The sequence below is a fragment of the Tachysurus vachellii genome, chromosome 23, assembly GCF_030014155.1.
Source record: "Tachysurus vachellii isolate PV-2020 chromosome 23, HZAU_Pvac_v1, whole genome shotgun sequence".
Classification (NCBI taxonomy): Eukaryota; Metazoa; Chordata; class Actinopteri; order Siluriformes; family Bagridae; genus Tachysurus; species Tachysurus vachellii.
Window position 1 is genome coordinate 10063629 of NC_083482.1, and position 15553 is coordinate 10079181.

Sequence of the window (15553 nt, forward strand, 5' to 3'; positions counted from 1 at the left end):
TTACTCATTTAACATTTAATTTTCCTAAATTAAACTATTACACATCGATCCCTCTGCCATCAACAAATCTCCTCCATCTTATTACTATTCTTATTAGTTTGCTTCAAATACAAATATACTTCAAGCAGGAAGTAAGTTGAAGAAAAACTATTTCAGACATTTCACCTTGCTGTGACCTTCACCTATGCTGGTTACAATAATAATTCCATATACACTGAATGACCAAAGGTTTGTGGACACTTGACCATCACTGCTACATGTGGTTCTTCCTGAGACTTTTGCCCCAGGGTTGTTAAAATATCTTTGCACTGTATGCTGTAGTATTACAATTTCCCTTCACTGGAATAAATAGGCCCAGACCAACTTGACGATGCTCCTGTGCACAAAGTGAGTTCCATGAAGCCATGGTTCATAAAGTTTGGAGCGGAAGAACTCAAGTGGACTGGTCCTGACCTCAACCCAAGTGAACAAGTTTGCGATTAATTGAATGCTGGCTGCACACCAGGACTCCTCACGCTGACTTCGCTAATGCTCATGTAGCATGTAGCAGAAATCCTCACAGCCACACTCTAAAATCTTCCCAGATGAGTGGAGCTTATTAAGTGTGAACAAAACTTGGAAAAGGATGTTCTGAAAGCTTTTACAGCTGTAACGGTCACAAATTTATGACCATGTATTGTAGATTTGATGTGTAAATTCGTCTTCAGATTTCCACACAAATACAGATTTATGTTAGAATGTCTGAGATTATTCAGTTCTCCTGATTATTCATCATTCATCCTCCTGGGCACATGTTCAATCTAATGCAGCATCCACATGCTTTTATATAGACAGGTGTGTTTGGGCTTTAATCATGCTTGGATTTATTTCATATTATATATTCAACTCTGAGAACCTCTGTGTTGAAGGTCAACATGTAGCAGATATAAAAGGGTTAAAAAAGCAAAAGTAGGAAACTCCTAGTCATAGTTCAATTTTTTATGGATTTAAGAGTGCTTTCTGGGATTGAATATTTTTTTCTATAACTGCAACTTTAATTGAAATACGTTTGCTTCACATATCCATGGCTGGAGGTTTGGTTCCCAACTCCACCATGTGTGTAGAGTTTGCAGGTTCTCTCTGTGCCCCAAGGATTTCCGCTGAGTGCTCCAGTTTCCTCCCCAGTCCAAATACATGTGTTGTAGGCTGATTGGCATCTCTAAATTGTGTGTAGTGTATGAATGTGAATGTGTGTGTGCAAGTATGCCCTGTAAAAGACTTGAATCCTCCCTTGTGCCCTAAGTCTCCTGGGAAAGCCTCCAGGTTTCCCATGACCCTTTAGGATAAGCGGCATTATGGATGGAGGAATGGATGGATGGACAGATTGAAATTTTATAGTTCTTCCTCCTGCATTTGTCTTGCACTGATGAATACTTAAGCCCTTTTCGGACGGGATTAGTTTTACGTGGGGACGTGGAGTAATGCAATTTTACCTCAGGACGTCTGTAATATTAATTGGCCAATTCGCACGGGACAAGACATCTCAGTAAAACTAGCAGAAGTGGGAGGGGTAACTCGCTTTACGCACCACAGTAACCTCCTTGTCGTCATGTGCGTATGACGTTGCTTCCTGTTATCACATGCGCAAACAGAAAACATGGCGCCTCCATGCTTGCAAAACGCGCCAAAAACTACTTTTAAACAGGAAATGACGGAATTTTACCGTACATATTTATAGCGGGTCTATTCGGACGGGATTAGTATTACCTGAGGTAATTTTTCCAGACCTTTTTACAGAAGGTAAAAGTCGCCATAATCTTTACTGACATTGTCCGTAATGATTACCGAGATGGCACATTCGGACGGGACTAAAATCACCGAGAAGCTCTGGTAATAATTACTTTACCCCCACGTCCCCACGTAAAACTAATCCCGTCCGAATAGGGCTTTAGAAAGCACTTCATTGTTTTTTAGTTATATTGATCCCAACAAGGCACGGTGGCTTAGTGGTTAGCACGTTCACCTCACACCTCCAGGGTTGGGGGTTCGATTCCCGCCTCTGGAGTTTGCATGTTCTCCCCGTGCCTCTGGGGTTTCCTCCGGGTACTCCGGTTTCCTCCCCCGGTCCAAAGACATGCATGGTAGGTTGATTGGCATCTCTGGAAAATTGTCCGTAGTGTGTGAGTGAATGAGAGTGTGTGTGTGCGATGGGTTGGCACATTTATGTACATTTATGACTTACAATCCCCAAATTTTCCCTAAAAATCTTTGCTTAATCCAACATTTCTCTCTTCCATTAAAAATTGATGGTGTAGATAACGTGTAATGGGTGGATTACTTTGCTGCTATAATTCCTCTGAGCAATGCACCACTTTGATGGACAGCCTTCTTGTGACAGAGGAAAAGCATTAATTATGGACAAATCCCATTATTCTCTGAAATAGATTGGCGCACGCCGTCTGAAACAAGCACACTCTTGAATTCCTACCTTTTTCACATTGCATTTGCTACAAACAGCAGGAAAATATAACGGTTCTTTCCCTGTACTATTTTCTTTTGTGCACTCCCTCCCTCACTGTACAAATGGCTGAACCTGTAGACAAGAGGAAGGGAAGAAACATGACGATGAGATTTTGACTTGTCTCGGTTGCCCCGATAACCTGCCAAAAGAGACTGCTAATGGACCAGGTCCCCGGGTGTATGTCACACAAACATTTCTGCTGTCATAGCACTTTATCATACACACACTCACTGAAAAAGGAGAGAGGGAGAGAAAGAAAATAGACTTCTACACTAGCTCCTTATGCTTGTGTCCTAGCAACATGTCCCTCGGTGTATCCCCATACACAACTCGGCCTTCTTGCATGGACGAGTCGGGATTAATGGTATTTGCCATCCAGTTGCATCAGAGGTTAATAGGACTTCTGAATACGTCAGGTTTCGAATTGCATGAAGCCTGTACTATTTTGGTTTCCACCAAATCTTTTAAACTTGCCACATTTAAAACAAAAGGTTCAGTATAGCATTTGATTATTTATTTATTTACAGATAAAGCTTTTATGATAAGCTTGTTATTATAAATTATTAGACAACAAATTATTTGCTTTATTATTTCATAGCATCATTTGTTGACTTTTCATCTGTGGCTGGAATTGAGCAGATAAAAGAGAGGATCATTTTGCCATAGGACCAGGCGTGTCACTGTCCCAAAGGTCTGCATCGCCATGGCTTGACATAATTCCATACAAATCGCTCTGGTCTTGTAATAGAGACACTCCAAATTCCCCTTGGACCTCCAGCCCTTGTACCACTGCTGCCTTGTGCTTTGCTGGGCCACTCTTCAAATAAGTCAATCCAAGGGGGAGTAGTTTGACCCCCTCGCCAGACACAGACACACATACACACATTTTCCTGTCCTGGATGGAGTGGACTGAATTATTGATGCTTATACTTAAAGACATTCTCAAGGCTTCATAATTTGTAAAAGGATTATTGAAAGGAAATGGAGAAAATTATTGAATTCAAGGAGAACATTCAAACATTAAAAGATGTCAGATTCCCCAATCAATTAATGATGAAAAAAGAAAGATTATCATGTCACATTATATGGGCTAGACGAATTCCTTGTTTGTCTGTCACTAAATGTGATCAGGAATCACTCACCATAATATTACACATAAAAATAAATCTATCATTATAAATTCCTCAAGGTATTAGACATGTGTTTCCCAAACCTGTTCTTAGCGGCCCATAGTGGGCCAATATTTTTTGCTCATGTTTCAGAATATTAGAAAGTGGGAAAGGACAGTAATATGGTTAAACAAACAAAAAAAAAAAGTTCTTGCATATAAAATCCTGGATAACGTAACTAAATGAAGACAGCAGTTCATGTTTAATGATTAACAATTAGTGATTAATTCATGCCTTTAAATAAAATGTCAATTCGGATAGAATCTATTACCTCGGGTTTTTAGTAGTGGTCATATCATAGAAAGGAAAAAAAAAATCATTGTAGTCATTCCGGACATTTCCGTGCAGTCCGTAAAATCCTAGAGCTAATCTGCCAATAATTACATCACCCTACTCTCCCATGTAAAACTAGTCCAATTCAAATAGGGCTTATGGCTATGTTTTGCTCTGACTAGTGCCACAGAGTCTGAACAGATGAGACACATGTTTTAAACTAGAAAAACATTCTTCTCTGACTGATCATCTTTAAATACTCTGGTTTTGTCATTGGCTTTTATTATTATAATATTTAGTTACTACATTCACTAATCAGACCAGACACTGTAAATGAGATTTTTATTGAAAGTTCAGGTAAAACTCTTTTATATATAAATGCATGTGTGATTGGATAAGCTGCTCCAGAGGATCTTCTAGAGAATCCATGATGGGTCATGTTTAGAAAACTAGAGTCAGTAGACTATGGCCTTTTTATACAATTGTTCGCTATGCTTCAGTGTTTTTCAAATGCACTGTTCAATCAGTTTCAGTCCTTGCTGGGACTGCATCTACAGCATAGCCTGCCACTTGATAACCTCTGTTAAAGGGGTCCCTGGAGACTGGTTTGGGAAACACTGGCTTAGCCAATAGCTTCAAACACAAACTCTAAGTCTCCCAAAAGAAGGTCCTCAGGCGTCCTTGTCTTAACTCCTTGAATTTCTAGGGGTACCAAACTGACAAATACACAAACAGCTTCTGATGTTGAACAGCTCACAAGACAGGCTTTTAGACCTGCTGGAATGACAGTTGGGGGAATAGGCTGTGCAGGAACAAGGCGGGGGTTGAGGGCAGCCATGCAACTTTAAAGAGACAAGACAATGCAAGAACAGTTTGTTTTCTGAAAGACATGCAGAGACAGACAGACAAAGGAGGAGCACAGGAGAGAGAACAAGAGAAAGACATTTCATTTTCTTTTTACATCTCCAAGCAAAGCAACAACTCTTCTTTCTTGGCATTTAACTCCAGTTGTGATATATATCTGTCAATAAAACCTTACAGCTCTTCTATATCTTTATTAACATTCTGGAAAAGATCTTATCTGAATGCTTATTTCAGTTCATGATATCAAATGCACCAATTTAATGTTTTGTTGATTTATGATATCTCAAGCACAGACTTCTATAGGACAAAGTGCATCAGATAAAAACAAAAAACAAAAGGAGGCAGTGGTTTTTGTGTGCAGCCGGTGCTGTCCCAGTCTTGCAGGAGGTCTGGCTTAGCTGTTTCTGCATGCTACAAAGAGTCCAAGCACTCCAACAACAACAGAAAAAGCAATAAAAAGCATTCATCATGAAAGCTCGGTGAGTGCGGCAATTCATTCCGAGGGCCAGCGAAAAGAAATATCATCAATATTTGACATTGTTTTATGGAGAAGCTACTTGATTTCATCCCACGACGCCTAAAATGACCACGAATGATCAATTACCATGGCTGAGATTTGTGTGCATTTCTGTATACAGCTTACAGGGCTACTGCTGCCGGACACTGCTTTTTCTGCAGATGTTTATTTCATCCGGTGCCAGTTGGCCACGCACAATAAACACCGAATGGAAGGTCTGCCGATTGGAGAAGTGTGGGAAAGCCATGAATGGAGCAGTGGTGGGGTTAGAATTTGGTAGATGCTGTGGCTGTGCGAGTCTACCGAGGTTTGATTTGTGGATCCAGAAGACTAATGAAGTGGTTGGTGTGCCACCCTGCTTCTTTTGCAAGATCAATTCGGCGGCGTATGGCGGCGGCATGTTTTATGAATGATGGAGACCTCCTCAGGCCATCTATATACCTGAGCCGCCATGTCACCGTGGGGCCCCGTGGCACCGGGAGGCAGGGATCCGGCCATCCTTCTTGTTTGCAGCACAATACATTATGGCGAGCAGGCGACATCAGCGCTAACTGCTGAGAAAGACAGAAAATAGTTAATGACTTTGTGATCTCCTGCTGGAAGCGTTCAAAACGAGCGCTCTGATATCCAGTGAGAGGCCTCGGACAGGAATCCATGCTGATAGTTATCACCTCAATCCAGTTAGTGGCAGATGACTGCTTGCATTAGCGTGAGGTAGCTTTTAACTTTAAACGATTTTCGGCCGGGTTTCCAGCGTATTAAAATGGCTCAAATAGAGGGATTCATTGCTCTGACCTCTGTACTGAGATAGACAGAGATTTTATGCATTTGTTTGGGTAATGAGAATAGTTTACCATATTTAATGCCACTTTAATGTGCTCAGTGAATTCAGAGGGCAATGGTGTGTTTGTCTAGGTGATTAAGTGCTATCTCTATCCATGTGACACTGTTGAACCTTGCAATAAAACAGAAAGGGGGAGGGAAATGAGGGCTGGAAGAAAGGTACAACCAATTTGGCATCATTTTATCACCCAAAAGCAAGAGGAAAATCTCATTATAATTAGAAGTTGTTTGAGGAGGGGTATGTAAAGCAGTGTTTTAAATGTGTGGAGCTACACCGGTTAGATGGCCTCGCCTGGCCTTCTCCGGTATTTGTATGTGGAGATCGCAGAGCCGAGCTCATCTGAAGAGTCGATGCCATTTTGAAACAGGAACATCATACATAAAGATGTCATGAGCGCTGCCTCCTGTGGAGAGGCTGAAAGGGAAAAGTAGAGCACAATGAATACTTGCCAGAGTTTTCTGGAAGTGATGAAATTTAAAGGCCTCCCTTTTTCTTTTCGCTTAGATTAAAGTGAAAAAAAGGGAGGAGAACATCAAGAAAAAAGAAAGAGAGAGAAACAGAACAGCAGCCCACTTGATTCTTATACTTTTAATCTGAACTTTGAGATTGATTGACTCAGTCTGTCAGTAAATCAGTTGAAGTCTGGCAGGAGTCTTCTTTTATGATAATCTGCGTGTCAGGAGAGAGCAGGTTATGGAGACGGGGGGAGAAAGAAACACCTCTCTACCTATCAATCGAGCTTGTTTCTCATGCAAACGCAATTCACTGCAGAACGAGAAAACGGGGAAAAAAGGAAGAAAATGTGCAAGGGACTCGTGATTGTTTCTGATAACCAAAGTGGATAAAACCAGATATGTTATCAATAAATGTAATCGAATGGGATGGAATGGTGATATGCCTGCACTGGCTGCCTGCCTACACGTCTATACAAGTATTTAATATTGCACATTTCACTGACATCCTCCTCATATTCTGAGATGTCAGTGCATACACAATGAGACTTATATCCTCTTGCTGTCTGTATGTTTCCTTAAGTCTATTAGTTTTCTTACAGAAATGCATATCTAGACCTATAGGCGATTCGAGTTGGGTAACTTTTATTAGAGCAATAGATATATTTTTTCCGTTCACCAAGATTCAATAGTCTTCAATTCTTGCTTATTTTAAGTTCCTCTGTGATTTGACACAAATCAGAGACAGATGAACAGGCTTAATCCACGGTGCTTGAGGTCTGATGCATCTATTTGATATATGAGTGCTGCAGCATTGCTGAATATGTTCAGATTTCATAGAGAGAAACATTAACCACTTAACTACCTGGCTGTAAGACTGAACAGGAAAGTTAAGAAAGTTACACAGTTATGTGTGGTGTTAGATATGGTTTAGTTTTCAAACACTCTATAAGTTGAAAATATAAGTTAAATGTAGAAAGTCATAAAGACTTTCCCCCTTTGGGGGAGCCTTTTTAAAGGCTTACTTTTAAAGTGCTTTCCTAATTCTTCAAATCAAGGTGTCAGATGGGGCTTTGCACGTCTCCTAAGTCTAAAAATATGATATTGGCATCTTTAAATTGTCTGTAGTGTTTAAGTATGAGTGTGCGTGTGTGTGATTGTGCCCTGTGATGGGTTGCCACCCTGTCCAGGGCATCTCCTGAGATGCTGGGGAGACTCCTGGCTACATACAGCCCTGTATAGAAAAGCAGTCCCAAACATGAATGAATGGATGAATGAATGAATGAACAAACGAACAAATGAATGAACGAATGAACAAACAAATGAACAAAGGAACGAAAGAAAGAACAAAGGAACAAATGAATAAACCAATACATGAACGAATTAATGAATGAACAAACTAATGAATGTATGAATGAATGAATGAATGAATGAATGAATGAATGAATGAATGAATGAATGGCGCCAAAGGTTATTTTTATTTATGGCAAAGAAACCTTTTTTTATTTTCACAAAGGGCATTTTGATTGATGCTAGACTGATTAATAATTTTTTTTGTTATTATTATTCATCATAATAATGAATAATATTATTATTCATTTATTAATTTTCATTCATTCATTTTTATTTAATTTATCCCTGGTGGATCTGGACCATGATGAGTGTGAATACACCCTGCATGAGACCAAGGATGTCGGAAGTGTGGCTCCAACTTGATTGTGAATGCATTTACAACTGCTAAAATAATAATAATAATAATATACCTACTGTATATAATAATATACCTACTGTACATGCAGCTTACATTTTGTAGAATTCCCAACATTAACTGCTTTCCTGCATCTCTGAACGGAACCACAGTTCATAGCTTTAGGGATACTTTAATGTCTACTGTAATAGTTACCAATATAGAGAAGGATTTTTGTGGTAGAAAATGATTAGTCCTAATCACTGTGGCAACAACCAAAATTGATAAAGAAACATGAATTTGAAGGTTTCTAATGGCTAGTTCCGGAATCAAAATTGTCTGTTTCATCGCCAGAAAAAAATTGTTTCTGACATCTATATCCTTAAGAGATTATCAATGAGGGCTCCAAATTAGGAAGCTTAGGGTGCTACTGTAAGAAGTTATGAAAAGAGAGCACAATTTCTTATGGTATTTATATTAAAACATGCACAAAATCCAACCACACCATCTTGCCTAAGCAAATTTGTGATTATGTGTTTTTTGGTAGAGAGGTTGAAAAAGACATTGGAAATGAGGCCAGTTGTCTCACTCTTTGCCTATACGCTTAGTTAGCTTAGTTTTTCCCCACAAAATGTTCTCTTTTCACTCACAGGGAAAAAAAAACTCTTTGGCTTGACTCTCTAAGTGAAATTCTTTATAAAAACTCCTTTTGCACGTTCTATGTGAGGATTATATATAGACATCTCTTATCTAACTACAAATGCTTCAATATCCAAAGAATGTTTGATGAACCGTTATACTGTATTTCTTCTAGCAGTACACGACCGGAACAGCTCATGCTTTCTCTTAGCAGCTGCAGTCTATCTGTGTTTGTGCTTGTCCAAGTAAAAAAAAAGGTTTAAGGTAGTATAAATATATACGATCAGACACATGGCAATATTCATGGGAATGCACACAAGTACACTCAAAAACATAAACACACATGCAGAGACGCACAAGCAGGTCTTATAGGCCGGTCTTTCAGCACACACACGCACACCCTGGCATGGTCGTGCACATGCAAGAACGCAGACACGCACACAGCTGAAAGCAGTCTGCTGAGAGAAGATTGACCACAAGATAACTCGGCAGCACTGAAGCCCTCTCTTGTTCCCCTGAGTGTTCTTACATTTATTTTCCTTTATATATTATTCAAAGTTAAAATAATTAATTCAGGATATTAAATCAAGATGTTGGAAATCAATCCAAACCCTCTTCCAGGCTGGCTTGCAGTGAAGTAACTGGCTCTGGTTAAGGCCAGCTTCAGCAGAGAGGCTTGGAGAACTCATGTGGCACCTGATTGGCTGCTCTTTTGCTATATAACTAATGGCCATGTGGAAAAAGGATGTTTTGGTTATTTAGTATTTAAAAGATCCAGCTCTGAAATGCTGCTACTAGAAACACTGAAATACATGGATTTAAAATTTCTGTAAATGTACTTTCTTTTTTTTAAACCACAGTCACCTCTGGCTCGCTCTGAAATCTATGTCTGGATTTCTGTAAAACTTCTGAAAGAAGTTGAGAGGATCAAATCTAACTGGGCTGGTTGGGCATTTGGGATAAGGACGAATCCTCAGAACCCGATTTCATTTCTAAAATACAGTCAACTGAAAAAAATCATTTATTTTTGTGTGCATGATTTTTTGGCTCGTGCGTGTTTTTTTATGTCAATCAGTGAAAACTGACGCTGATTGAAATGATTTGGAATTTTGGGAGAATTATATTAAAAAACAAATGATTCAGTTATTAAATGTAAAACATATTATTCAGAACCAACAGTGAAAGTGTTGATTTAAGAGAGGAATTTTCCACTAATGGTTCCCAGGAGCTTAAGGTACAAATTTAAAGCCAAAAATACATGAATGTCCTGATTTTAAATTGCAATTTTATATGATTTATGAAAATTTATGGCGATGTGCGGGGTCCAAGCACCATCTATAAATAGTGCCACCAGTGGCCAGTTACAAAGAGTGCAGTGATGAATATAGTGCTTAAGTTTTTTGACAATAGCTTAGCCCAATCTCTGAAATGCGAAGCCTCTGATAGGCTGATTGGAAAAAAAAACAGCTATTATTTTTAAGCAAACATGAAGAAATCATTAGGAATTCATTTCCAGATTAGTCCCCAATGAAGCAATATATCAATTTCAGACCAAAAAAACAAAAAGAACTCAACTCCATCTCCACTTGGATGAACCTATGGACGATATGAGATTCTTACTGTACTGTACATGGGGCCTTTTGTTTGGTAGAAGCAAAGAGGGAAAAATAGTTCTCATGGTACAACTCAAGATTCCTGAGATATGGAACAACATCTAAAACACTGAGCAACGGAGCTGCTATCACATAGATCAGGCTAATCTCTTTTGTCTGAATAGAGGAAGGAAGTACAATCAACTGACCGGGTTTCATGTTTCTATGACTGACAGTTTGGTCTGCCAAAGAAGAAGAAGAAGAAGAAGAAGAAGAAGAAGAAGAAAAATCCCAGAAAAAGCTTTTGGTGCTTGGACCCCTAAATTTAGTAAACAAACACAAAATCTGTCATGAATTTGTTTAATAAGATGACAGTTTTTGTTGTTTTGAATTTACTTTAATTAACAGGCTGAATCACATAATTCTTTGTATAGAAATCTTGACAAAAACATTGCACATTGTAAATCTAGCATGCTGTCTGCTTTGTTAGGCATTAAGTAAGCATGCACTGTCTGGCTTGGGAAACTGAAACCTTGACATCTGTATGATCTGTATATTATTGTATTGTTTATGAGCTTTCTTTCTCCCATCTCCCCAAGAAGACACAGTGGCTACCATGTTTATGGGAAATCGGCTCCTCGTCCCGATTCTCTCGGCAAATCAATACTCTTGTGAGATGACACCATAGTGGACTTCTCGTACTTTATGATGATGGCTAGCTAATTTTGGAATGGACACTATTTTTCCCTCCTCTTTGGTGACAGGCATGGTATAATTTTTGCATTAAAAACGTCAATCAGGCCAGAGGCGAGGTTTGGTCTGGGGAGGCTGCATGTAGGGTGAATTTATTGATGGAAAATGTATCTATATACTCTTAGAGACACTCTTAACCCCAAATCTGGATGCGGGTAATAATTCCAAGTTATTAAAGTGACAGTATGTTGAAGCACTCACAGAGGTAAAGAATGTAAGGGGCTGGACCTATCTATTAGTGGGTAATATATCATACACGCACATACATACACACGCACAATCCAAGTGAGACTTCAGCCACCAAACATGATGATGACCAGAGAGTGCCATGGGTCATAAGGCACAGATATATAGAGATACAAACACACACACACACACACACACACACATGCACATATATAAGCCAAGAGATGAGCCAAGAGAGACAGTCATTGTACTGTACATATACCGGGATGAATGCAAGGAGAAATGCTTCATAAAACACACACAAACACACACACACACACACGGCATATTTATAAGTTACACAAGGTCACACAGGACTTTTCTCTATATTTTTTCATCTATTTCACTTTTACTCACTAGGAACACTGTACATAATTTAGTCAAGCAAAAAAAAAAACTTATGCAAACAAATAAATTAAATCATAATTTGCAGTGATTGTTTTTCTCCATAAATTGTCCTCGGAGCCTTGCATCTTTCCCAAAATCTCGCTTCTAATTGTTTAATCCGCTTGGAGACTTTTATAGATTTATCTGTATTCTTTGCAATACTGTAAGGTTCTCCGAGCTCTTTTGAAAATGACAATCAATATCTGTCCTAGACCTCAACGTGAGTAATTGCTCTAATTAGCACGCATTGGTAATTTCATATTAATAGTCTTGGTTCAGGACAGCCGGTTTGATTTCCACTTCCACTTAAACGTTGAAGTTGAAATAAAGATTGCGCACATACACAAAGACACGTGTGTTCACGTGCGGCAAACACGGCCTGGTTTTCCAGTCACGTCAGTGGTAGGAGTTAAAGGCTGCATTGTGACATTGAAAGACCTGTCGAAAGTGTCTGGTGTTATATCGTGTAAGCTTCCCCTGCCATTAGCTCACGCTGACCTTTCCTGCAGCTTCCTTCTGTCAGACTCACACCACCCCCTCTACTAGGATATGTGTGAATATGTGTGTGATGTGTGTAGCTGATTTTTGAAGTACATTTTGAATTCGATCCTCTACCTACTCTCGCCAAAGCCGGCATGTAGTAATGCAGTCGTAAAAACTCAACATGTCTACTGTAGTCTCACGTATATTGTATGGAGCAGACAGACATTTGTCATCATTTTTTATTTTCTTTCTTCTTGATGTGCCCTAATTGGGGAATAATTCAAGAGCAGTGCAAAGAAATCGATAATGAATTAATGTAAGGACAGAGGAAGTCATTAGAAGCAATAAAGACAGAGGTTATGATGAAGATGGCAGACAGAAAGACAGAGAGAGAGAGAGAGAGAGAGAGAGAGAGAGAGAGAGAGGTGAGATGATGAGACAGACTCCAGTAAGGCTGGTGTCACTCCAACGATGTCATTAAAAAAATTTTGCACAATTAAAGCAAGTCAAATGAAAGCAGCACTGTCAGTGTAGCGTCTGATCTAGGTCATTTGGCAGTAATGTTTCCTGGCATGTCCTGGCATTAACTGATGACTTGTGATGTGTGCGTGTGTGTGTGTGTGTTGTGTGTGTGAGTGAATATAGAACATACTTTTTTTTTCCTTAAGCAATTTACTTCAATTAACCGTCTGGTTGCTCTCATAATTCCAGTGCCAGATTAACTTATTTAACTATATTAGATATATTAGATATTTTTATGCTATTTAATTTACATTTTAAAATATAATTGTGTAGTTCACTTGGATAAATATTCATGCACATAAATCCATATACTTCTGTGTCAAAAGCAAATGTAAGATTGCCTAACAAATTTCTGATGTTTAGGAAAGTAATAAGTTTGATAATAGGTCACTGGTTCAGAAACAAAAAGGCAAAAAATTAGTAATGTGAAATCTTTCATGTAAACCAGCAAATGCACCGTGGTACCAAACCCAAGACTACCTGTAGGAAGTAGTGTGAGCTCCGTCACTCTGGAACTGTGGTGCAATTCCTGTAAACGTGCAGGAAACATACTCTGGAAATAAAGTAACCTGTGCTTGTGTTTTAGCTGCTGATGATGGTGACATCATTAGTTTCCACAAGGTGTACCATGAACGCAGGGGAATATTGTGGGACACAGAAGAGGTGAGGTGAGCCTCTTATGTGGGGATGGGGTAGCTTAGTGGCAAAGGTGTTTGGCTACAGATCTGATGGTTGTGAGCTTGGATCCCAGGTCCACCAGGCTGCTACTGCTGTGCCCCTGAGCAAGGCCCTTAACCCCAGTCAGCTGTATAAAACAAACTAAAAATGTAAGTCGCTCTGGGTAAGGGCATCTGCCAAATGCCATTAATGTAACTGTAATGTAAATGTGAGCCTTACTGAACATAATAGCACCTAAATATTACTAAAAATGAATAAATGTTGAGTTGTGATGTGTGTGTGATGTGTTCTCCAAACGGCCACACTAGAATTCGTACCACAGCAAACGTGGCCAGTGTGAAAATGACCTATGCAGCATTAAACTATATGACTTCATGTTAAGTCGATTGTTGTCCTTCATAAGAACTGATAAAGTTCTATAGTCCTGGGGTGATTGATGCACAGAAGGTGCTGAACACACAGCTGTGTGTGATACACAGCCCCTAACACTGATTCAGCCCATAAAGCTGACACGCAGACAGCCGAGCTGCAGGCGTCTGGACTGGGTTAATGGAGAATGGGCCAAAGCTCGGGGTAATGTTGTTGGATAAATGATTATTGATTAGATAAAGGTTGAGTTAATCATTAGCCTTCATCCGTTTTACCCACTGACTCTGACCTTTCCCTTCACACTGCAGTTTTCCATATGATGATTTGATCATCTCTCTTTCTTCCTCTCTAGCTCGCTCTGTCTCTCTCTCTGTCCCACAATAGAGAGAGTGGAAAAAAGAAATAGAGAACGCATTGTGCTGCAGTATTTCTATAGTACTCTAGATGTACTTTGGAGGAAATATGTAACGTATTATATTCTCAGGAGACCATTACAGCACATGATATTGGCTATTAATTACTAATATTAGGCTTTATAATTGCGATTTCATTATTAATGTTTTAAGGAATGTGTGAATAAAAAAAGAAAGAGTAAAAAAAAGCATCAACAAAGAAACGTTCGTTTAATTGCATAACTATGTTTGAATACAATATTTTCCTTTTTTTTCTAAATGACTTCCACACTAACAGCTTTATAATAACCACATATAGAGCTGTCATCTGCTGAGCACTTTAGTATGTTTGCACTTCACATTTACGGCATGTGTCTGTGTGTATATGAGAGAGTTCTCGGCTTGTTACGACACATTAAAATCCGGTTTCTATAGCAGCTGTATTTATTGAATTACTCTGAATTTCCCTCTTAATCGACAGCTAACCAGCTCCAGAAGCTTTCTCCCATCTGGGCGCAATCAGCACAGGAAATCCGTCGCTTCCCTTTTCTTCTATTTATTCACAAACCCGTGCTGGAATCGTGATGTTTATTTAAAGTAATGCTGCACAGAGAACTACTGCACTGAGGGAAGAAAATGAAGCGTTTTCACACAGAATTACATTTCCCAAAACAATTGTTTCTGCCACTGATCCCTTTTCTAAAAGCCCTGGCTCTGCTGTGATCAGAATAACTGCTGCATGGCTTAGTTTCTGCACTCGGGCCTTTATCATGTAGAATAAGAAGGGCTGGGAGGATCGCATCTAACTGGGCTGGTTGGGCATTTGGGATAAGGACGAATCCTCAGAACCCAATTTCATTTCTAAAATACTGACAGTAAACTGAAAAAAATCATGTATTTTTGTGTGCATGTTTTTTTGGCTCGTGTGGTCTGGTACTTGTTTTGTACAAATAACTCTTCATTTCTCATTTTCTCTGTGAACTTTGAGCGTCGGACCACATTTCTTTTCCCAGAACAGCAAATGTTGAACACAGCATGTGTACTGATGGTCAAAAATGAAGATGTATTTTTAGTTACAAGCACCAAGTCACACAAGAGAAAAAATACATAAGTACAAAAATACAATATGTAATAATATATAAATAAAATATCAATTCAAATATAAATATAGACAAATATATACATTCATTAAAAAAGAAACACGTCC